Source organism: Bidens hawaiensis, unplaced genomic scaffold (assembly GCF_021521415.1).
Source record: "Bidens hawaiensis isolate Kalapana, Puna unplaced genomic scaffold, B.hawaiensis_p1.1 tig00006990_1, whole genome shotgun sequence".
In the NCBI taxonomy this organism is placed as follows: Eukaryota; Viridiplantae; Streptophyta; class Magnoliopsida; order Asterales; family Asteraceae; genus Bidens; species Bidens hawaiensis.
The window spans coordinates 1090689-1098126 of record NW_027491479.1 but is presented as its reverse complement, the minus strand read 5'-3'; the positions used below and the strand labels follow the sequence as shown (position 1 = coordinate 1098126).

Below are 7438 nucleotides of genomic sequence, written 5' to 3'. Positions count from 1 at the left end.
GGGATGCGCGAGGTCTTCTCTTTATTCTCACGCGCAGATGTTTCATGCGCAGATGTGATATGCGCAAGCATATGTAATATGCGTGAGCATATGTGATATGCGCCACGCGCAGATGCGCCACGCGCAGATGTGATATGCGTGAGCATATATGATGCGTGAGCATATGTGATACGCGTGAGCATATGTGATGCGTGAACATATGTGATATGCGTGAGCATATGTGATATGCGCCACGCGCATAGGTTTTGGCTTTGTGTCTTCATGACATCCTGATTTCAAGCCTCTTGTCTATATCTTGTGGGTTGACCCGCCCCGCTCGATGTTAAGGCGGGTGCATACCTCTTCAGGAATATTTGTAAACCTCAAAAGCCTTTTTTACGGTATATTAAGCTCGTTGACTTAGGTAATTTTGTAGCATATGAACTAGTATTTAAAGCAATCCCCATGCCATTCAGCATACACAATAACCAAACTAAAAACATATACCAACTGAATCATGGCATTCTTCACAACCCCCCTTTATCATCTTCTTCTCATTCTAGTTATTCTACTCTTACATGCCCCACCATGTCCAGTTGCTGCTGGTGGATCATGGTCTGTCCTCCTCCCAAGCATAGGCATCTCAGCCATGCACATGCAGCTACTTCCCAACGATCGTGTTGTAATGTATGATCGTACTGACTTCGGAACCTCCAACATCTCTCTTCCAAATGGCATGTGCCGCCCTAACTCCACTGACTGCTCCGCCCACTCTGTCGAGTATGATGTTGCTTCCAATACCATACGTCCACTCATGGTGCTCACGAATGTTTGGTGTTCTTCAGGAATACTAATGCCAGACGGCAGCTTAGTCCAAACTGGAGGATGGGCTGACGGTTATCGTAGAGTTAGAATATATAAGTCGTGTGCCACATGTGACTGGAAAGAGATACCGAATGGGTTGAACCAACAACGGTGGTATGCGACCAACCACTTATTACCTGATGGGCGGCAAATTATCATTGGTGGTCGTCAGGCATTTAACTATGAATTCTATCCTAAGATGTCAGCCACAGAGAACTCACCTAGCTTTCCATTTTTGGTTCAGACGAATGACCCGAATGTTGAGAATAACTTATACCCATTTGTATTTCTCTATCCTGACGGAAATTTGTTCGTTTTTGTCAATAATCGTGCCATTTTATTCAACTACGTTAAGAACCAAGTTGTGAAGACCTACCCGACAATGCCTGGTGGACAACCAAGGAACTACCCGAGCACTGGCTCTGCAGTGCTACTCCCTTTGCATTTAAAAGGGGGGATAGTAGATACCGTTGAAGTAATGGTTTGTGGGGGCGCACTTAAAGGAGCATTCGCCAATGCAAATAATGGAAGATTTGATGGAGCTCTAGATACTTGTGGGCGGATTAAAATATCTGACCTGAATCCTCAGTGGGTCATGGAGACAATGCCTTTGGCTCGAGTTATGGGTGACATGTTGTTGCTTCCTAACGGACATGTTTTGATCATCAACGGCGCATCAGCTGGGGTTGCAGGGTGGGAGCTTGGGAGGAACCCGGTTCTTAGCCCTATAACTTATAGACCTGATAACCAAATCGGGTCTCGATTTGAGGTACAAAATCCAAGCACCAAACCGAGAGTCTACCATTCCACAGCCGTTTTGCTGCGAGATGGTCGGGTTCTTGTGGGTGGAAGCAACCCCCACGACAAATATGAGTTCACGAACGTGCTTTATCCAACTGAACTAAGCTTGGAGGTGTTTTCTCCTTCTTATTTGGATTCAAGCTCTTCTCCCTTACGTCCCAAGATAATATCACCCAAGACTAAAACTAAGTTATGCTACGGAAAACGAGTTTCTATTACATTTAAGGTATCAGGACGCGTAGATCTGAATTTGGTTACCGTGACAATGGTGTCCCCTTCATTTAACACACACTCGTTTTCAATGAATCAGCGATTGTTGGTTCTCGATAGCGGTAACTCCACCAAAGCTCTCGGAAAATCTATTTACAAAGTAAGTGTGACAACACCTCCATCGGGCAACTATGCACCGTCCGGTAATTATCTACTATTTGTGGTTCATAAAGAAATTCCAAGCCCAGGAATTTGGGTCCGAATGCAGCGATAAAATTCCAAACCATTATTGGTTTTGATTACTGCGGTTGTTTATGGTTCCTTTCTTTTATTTTAAAATGTTATAACTTGGTAAATTAATTGGGGATTCAACCTTATCTATTACGATTCAATTGATGTGTTGAATGCATTATTGTGATGCAAGAACCAGTGTTTATCAACTCAGTAAAAAATTAATAATAGTAATGAACTATTTTATTCTTTCTAGATTCTTTCGCTATGTATTTCGACTGTTATTTTTGTTAGTTCCCTGCACGTTTATTACGCGTAGTTCAGTGAGTTCACATACTAATAAATAAAATACACGTTATATGCATATATCATATTATTTGATTATAATCTATATTATATATGAACAAAAACTAGTAAGAGCTCATCCAATGATCCGTAATGTCAACCCTTGGTAGTTGATGCAAACTAATACAAATGAACACTCCATCCTTAAATCTTTGTGGGACTAGCTAGGTGTGGATAAGAATTCGATTCGATACCTTTGTTGGCTACATACTCCACGAACTATGTTGAAATTTTAACATTAATACCATTTTTTTAAATATAGTAAAACCGGGTCTTTAGAGAAGTGGTTCTGTTATATTTAAAGAAAAAGTTAATATAAGGTTTCTTAATTATCCTTATATTTTAATTACTTTTAAATGTAGGATAACACAATTTCTAGGAACAATCCGAATGCAAACTTACAATTAGTTATGACCGAATTACATTAGTCACAAAATTTGGATCCAATTAAGTTCGTTGAGAAACCGGTCAAAAATTTGCGATCTTTATCTAATTTTGACCCAATAAAGTCGCCGAAAATTTAAGGAAAATAGTTAAATAATAAGTAAATATCTGTCGTAAACCAAGTTAAGAGAAAAAGTAAATTAAAAATAAAAATAAAGTGCACTTGCAAATTTTAGTCTCTAATAATAATAATAATAATATAAATCTTGTCTTCTTATCATAAAATATAATTTTCAAAAGCTTTTTAGTGTCAAGTTTTGATACCGACTTATTTGTGGTAGTTATTTATGAACGGTATCGCCACTATAAAGGTTTTATTTTTGCAGTTATTTAACCATATCGAACTTGGCTAATCACATCTTCACATACAGGATGCGCTTGTTTACCTTTCGCACTATATCCTACCAAATATTATAAAACTTAACATAAATTTAGAAAAGTGTTCAACACTGCACTAAATGGTTGTATTTACAGCGGTTTTTTAATATTTTTAATGCGGCTTTTGGTATTTTTGTTGTGGTTATTAGGCATTTAACTATGAATTATTCCCCAAGATGTCAACGATAGCCTCACCGAACTTTTCATTTTTGGTTCAGATGAATGACCCCAATGTTGAGAATAATTTATACGCATTCGTATTTCTCTATCCTAATGGGAACATCTTCATTTTTGCCAATAATCGCATTATTTTGTTCGACTACTCTAAGAACCAAATTGTGAAGATCTACCCGACAATGTCAAGTGGACAACCAAGGAATTGAAGTATCCAAATGCATTGTATATGGTGCTACTCCATTTGCAATAAAAGGAGAGAGCATGAAGGAGGTGGAAGTATTGGTTTGCGGGGGGCCGGGGTGCACCAAAAGGAGCATCCGTGAATGCGAATTAGGGGATGTTTGTTGATGCATTAGATACCTGTGGGCGGATCAAAATATCATACACCCTAACCTACAATGGTTCATGGAGACCATGTTCGCCTTTGGCTTGTGTCATGGGTGATATGTTGCTTCTAACCAGGCCAATGGTCATGTTCTGATCATCAATATAACATCAGCAGGGGTTGTCAGGTGGGAGATTGGCAAGACCCAGTACCTAATAACCTAGTAGGGCCTCGATTCGAGGTGCAAAATCCAAGCATTATACGATATAAGAAACAAGTAATCAGATGAACACACTCAAATTATTCACTAAATAATAATAACATCCCTTCAAGTTTTTACCACGCTTCGTAAGTTAAATTAAAAACATCTGATTAATATTTTATTACATTTACTTTTTTTTCCCTTTGGTTCTGTCCTGTACTTTTTCAGCTTGTTCTTTCTTCAAAAACATGGAAGACAAAAAAAGAAGAAAGAATGAAGCATGATTGGTGGTTGTTGATAGACAAGTTACAATGCATAGAAAGAGAAATCTAATAATTTAATGATGTGTGCTTATACGATGGAATTTGATTAATTGCAGCAAGAACTACATCTAATCATTGGCTTATTGAGGAATATTGAAAAATACACGTGGTTTTGCTGGTTCATATATAATAATTGCTTTCTTAATCTTGTTCATTGCATACATAAAATCTCGTTAATTTTGTATAATATTACTAACAAACGATTTGAATTCTAAAACAATAGTTCGAAACGCCAAACACAGCTAAATTGCCAATAACTCCCAAATAAGCATGATCATAAATTGATTCTCTTTATTCGAGACATGCATCTGGTTATTTTTTCTTTTTAACTGCCATTTGCGTCACTGACGAGTCGCTAACCCACCCGACCATCTACATTCCACTCTTAGAAGGAAACGTACCCATCATATGTGAGAAAACCCATGTCCAACCTAGAGCTCTCTACGTTTTGCTGCTTTTGCATCTCATTATATATCAACTTTCACCTAATACTTTAAGATGTATGCCTAAGAAGTATTTAAGTGAGTTTTTTTCTATTAAAATCAGCAAAACGTTGGGTCGAATCATCCCAAGTCTAAGTCCTTTCAACAAGTTTCAAAATTTGAAAAGAACGCAACATGAGGCATTAATAACATCAATCAAACCAGCCCAGCCCGGCCCGGTTTCTTTTATTCATCAATTAAACAATTGCTTTTAACTTCACCTTGCTAGCTTATGCCTTATATTGGATCAAGAATGTTAAAGTAAATATAATTTCTCTTTAATGAAGTACATATCATCCTATGGGTCAAGAATGTTAACATTACCAAACAAATTCTGATATTATTCTTGTAGAATTTGCAGATGATATTAACAATATAATCGATACTCAAATTGACTTTGTATTAATCATTCTCCAACGTCAATAATTAGTTTGACATCTTATTTAAATGCTACTCACCTAAAAACATAGAATAGAAACAAACCTACTTGAAAAACTTTTTCTATGGAACAAGAAACCATATTTAATTCATTGACTTTTGTGATTTTGAAGCACATGACTTAGTATTTAAAGCAATCTCCATGCATCACATTCAGCACACACAATAACCTGACCAATAATCCAAAAGGAAAAAACATGGCCTTCACCACCCCTCTCCTTAATCAGCATCTTCTCATTCTAGTTCTAATGCTCTTACATGCCCCACCGTGTCCTGCTGCCGGTGGATCATGGTCTGTCCTCCTCCCAAGCATAGGCATCTCAGCCATGCACATGCAGCTACTTCCCAACGATCGTGTTGTAATGTATGATCGCACCGACTTCGGAACCTCCAACATCTCTCTTCCAAATGGCACGTGCCGCCCTAACTCCACTGACTGCTCCGCCCACTCCGTCGAGTATGATGTTGCTTCCAATACCATACGTCCACTCATGGTGCTCACCAATGTATGGTGCTCTTCAGGAACATTAATGCCTGACGGCACCTTAGTCCAGACTGGAGGATGGGATGATGGTTACCGCAGAGTCAGAACTTATAAATCGTGTGACACGTGTGACTGGCAAGAGATTCCAAATGGGTTGAGCAAACAGAGGTGGTATGCGACCAATCACTTATTACCAGACGGGAGACAAATTATCATTGGCGGTCGTCAGGCATTTAACTATGAGTTCTACCCCAAGATGTCAGCCACCGAGAACTCACCAAGCTTTCCATTTTTGGTTCAGACGAACGACCCCAATGTTGAGAATAATTTATACCCATTTGTATTTCTTTATCCTGATGGGAATCTCTTCGTTTTTGCCAACAATCGCACTATTTTGTTCGACTACTCTAAGAATCAAGTTGTGAAGACCTACCCGACAATGCCGGGTGGACAACCAAGGAATTATCCAAGTACGGGATCTGCGGTGTTACTCCCTTTACATATAAAAGGAGATACCGTGGATGAGGTTGAAGTATTGGTTTGTGGAGGTGCCCCTAAAGGAGCGTTCGTTAATGCAAATAAGGGGATATTTGATGGCGCATTAGATACTTGCGGGCGGATCAAAATATCTGACCCTAACCCACAATGGTTCATGGAGACCATGCCTTTGGCTCGCGTCATGGGTGATATGTTGTTGCTGCCCAATGGTCATGTTTTGATCATCAATGGAGCATCAGCTGGGGTTGCCGGGTGGGAGCTTGGGAGGAACCCAGTTCTAAGCCCTGTAGCATACCTACCCGATAACCAAGTGGGGTCTCGATTCGAGGTGCGAAATCCAAGCACCATACCTAGAGTTTACCATTCCACGGCAGTTCTATTACGAGATGGGCGTGTTCTTGTTGGTGGAAGCAACCCACATGATAAATATGAATTCACAAATGTCCTTTACCCGACCGAACTCAGTTTAGAGACATTCTCTCCTTCTTACTTGGATTCAAACTCTTCTGGATTACGCCCCAGAATAATCTTACCCGTAACAAATAGTAAAATTCAATATGGCAAACAACTGGTTATTGTGTTTACTATTTCGGGTGATGTGGACCCAAGCTCAATCTCGGTGAGAATGGTGGCACCTTCATTTAACACGCATTCTTTTTCGATGAATCAAAGATTACTAGTACTCGATGGTGGCGTCGCCTCCAAGATTTTAGGGTTGTCAAGATACCAAGTTGTTGTGAGGGCTCCACCCTCTGGTAACATTGCTCCAGCGGGGAATTATCTTATGTTTGTAGTTCACAAAGACATCCCAAGTCCGGGTATTTGGGTTCGAATGCAGTGAAAAAAAGTTCATGACAATACCATTATTTCGATGTGGTCATATTCTTCTATTGTACGCTCATTTATTCAAGGGATTTTAATTTGATATGCAAACATGATGTTAGTTTGATTAAATGAATAGATTTTTCCTTTACAATATTTACGACCTGTTATATTTTATAATCTGAGTATAAATTGATTGTGTAAGCATAACCGAGTAATACTCGTGATTGCTCTTTAGTCTTTACAATCAATTACCACATGATAAGACATATCATAACACATTAAAACCCAACAATGCACATGTTATGACCCATTACATGCGAAAGTTATTTAATTTAAGTACGGCGTTTCAAATGTTCCAATTAATGCTTATTATTGTTGCATAAGACCAAATATGACTCACTAAGGGGTTGTTTGTTTGGGTCTGAATGAGCC

At 39.0% G+C, this 7438-nt stretch overlaps 2 pseudogenes; both read left to right on the top strand.

Annotated features, from left to right (window-relative positions):
- Window positions 1-496: 496 nt before the first annotated feature.
- Window positions 497-2128, top strand: LOC143634104 (aldehyde oxidase GLOX1 pseudogene; annotated as a pseudogene).
- A 3058-nt stretch (window positions 2129-5186) lies between these two features.
- On the top strand, window positions 5187-7022 carry LOC143634103 (aldehyde oxidase GLOX1 pseudogene; annotated as a pseudogene).
- Window positions 7023-7438: the final 416 nt, after the last annotated feature.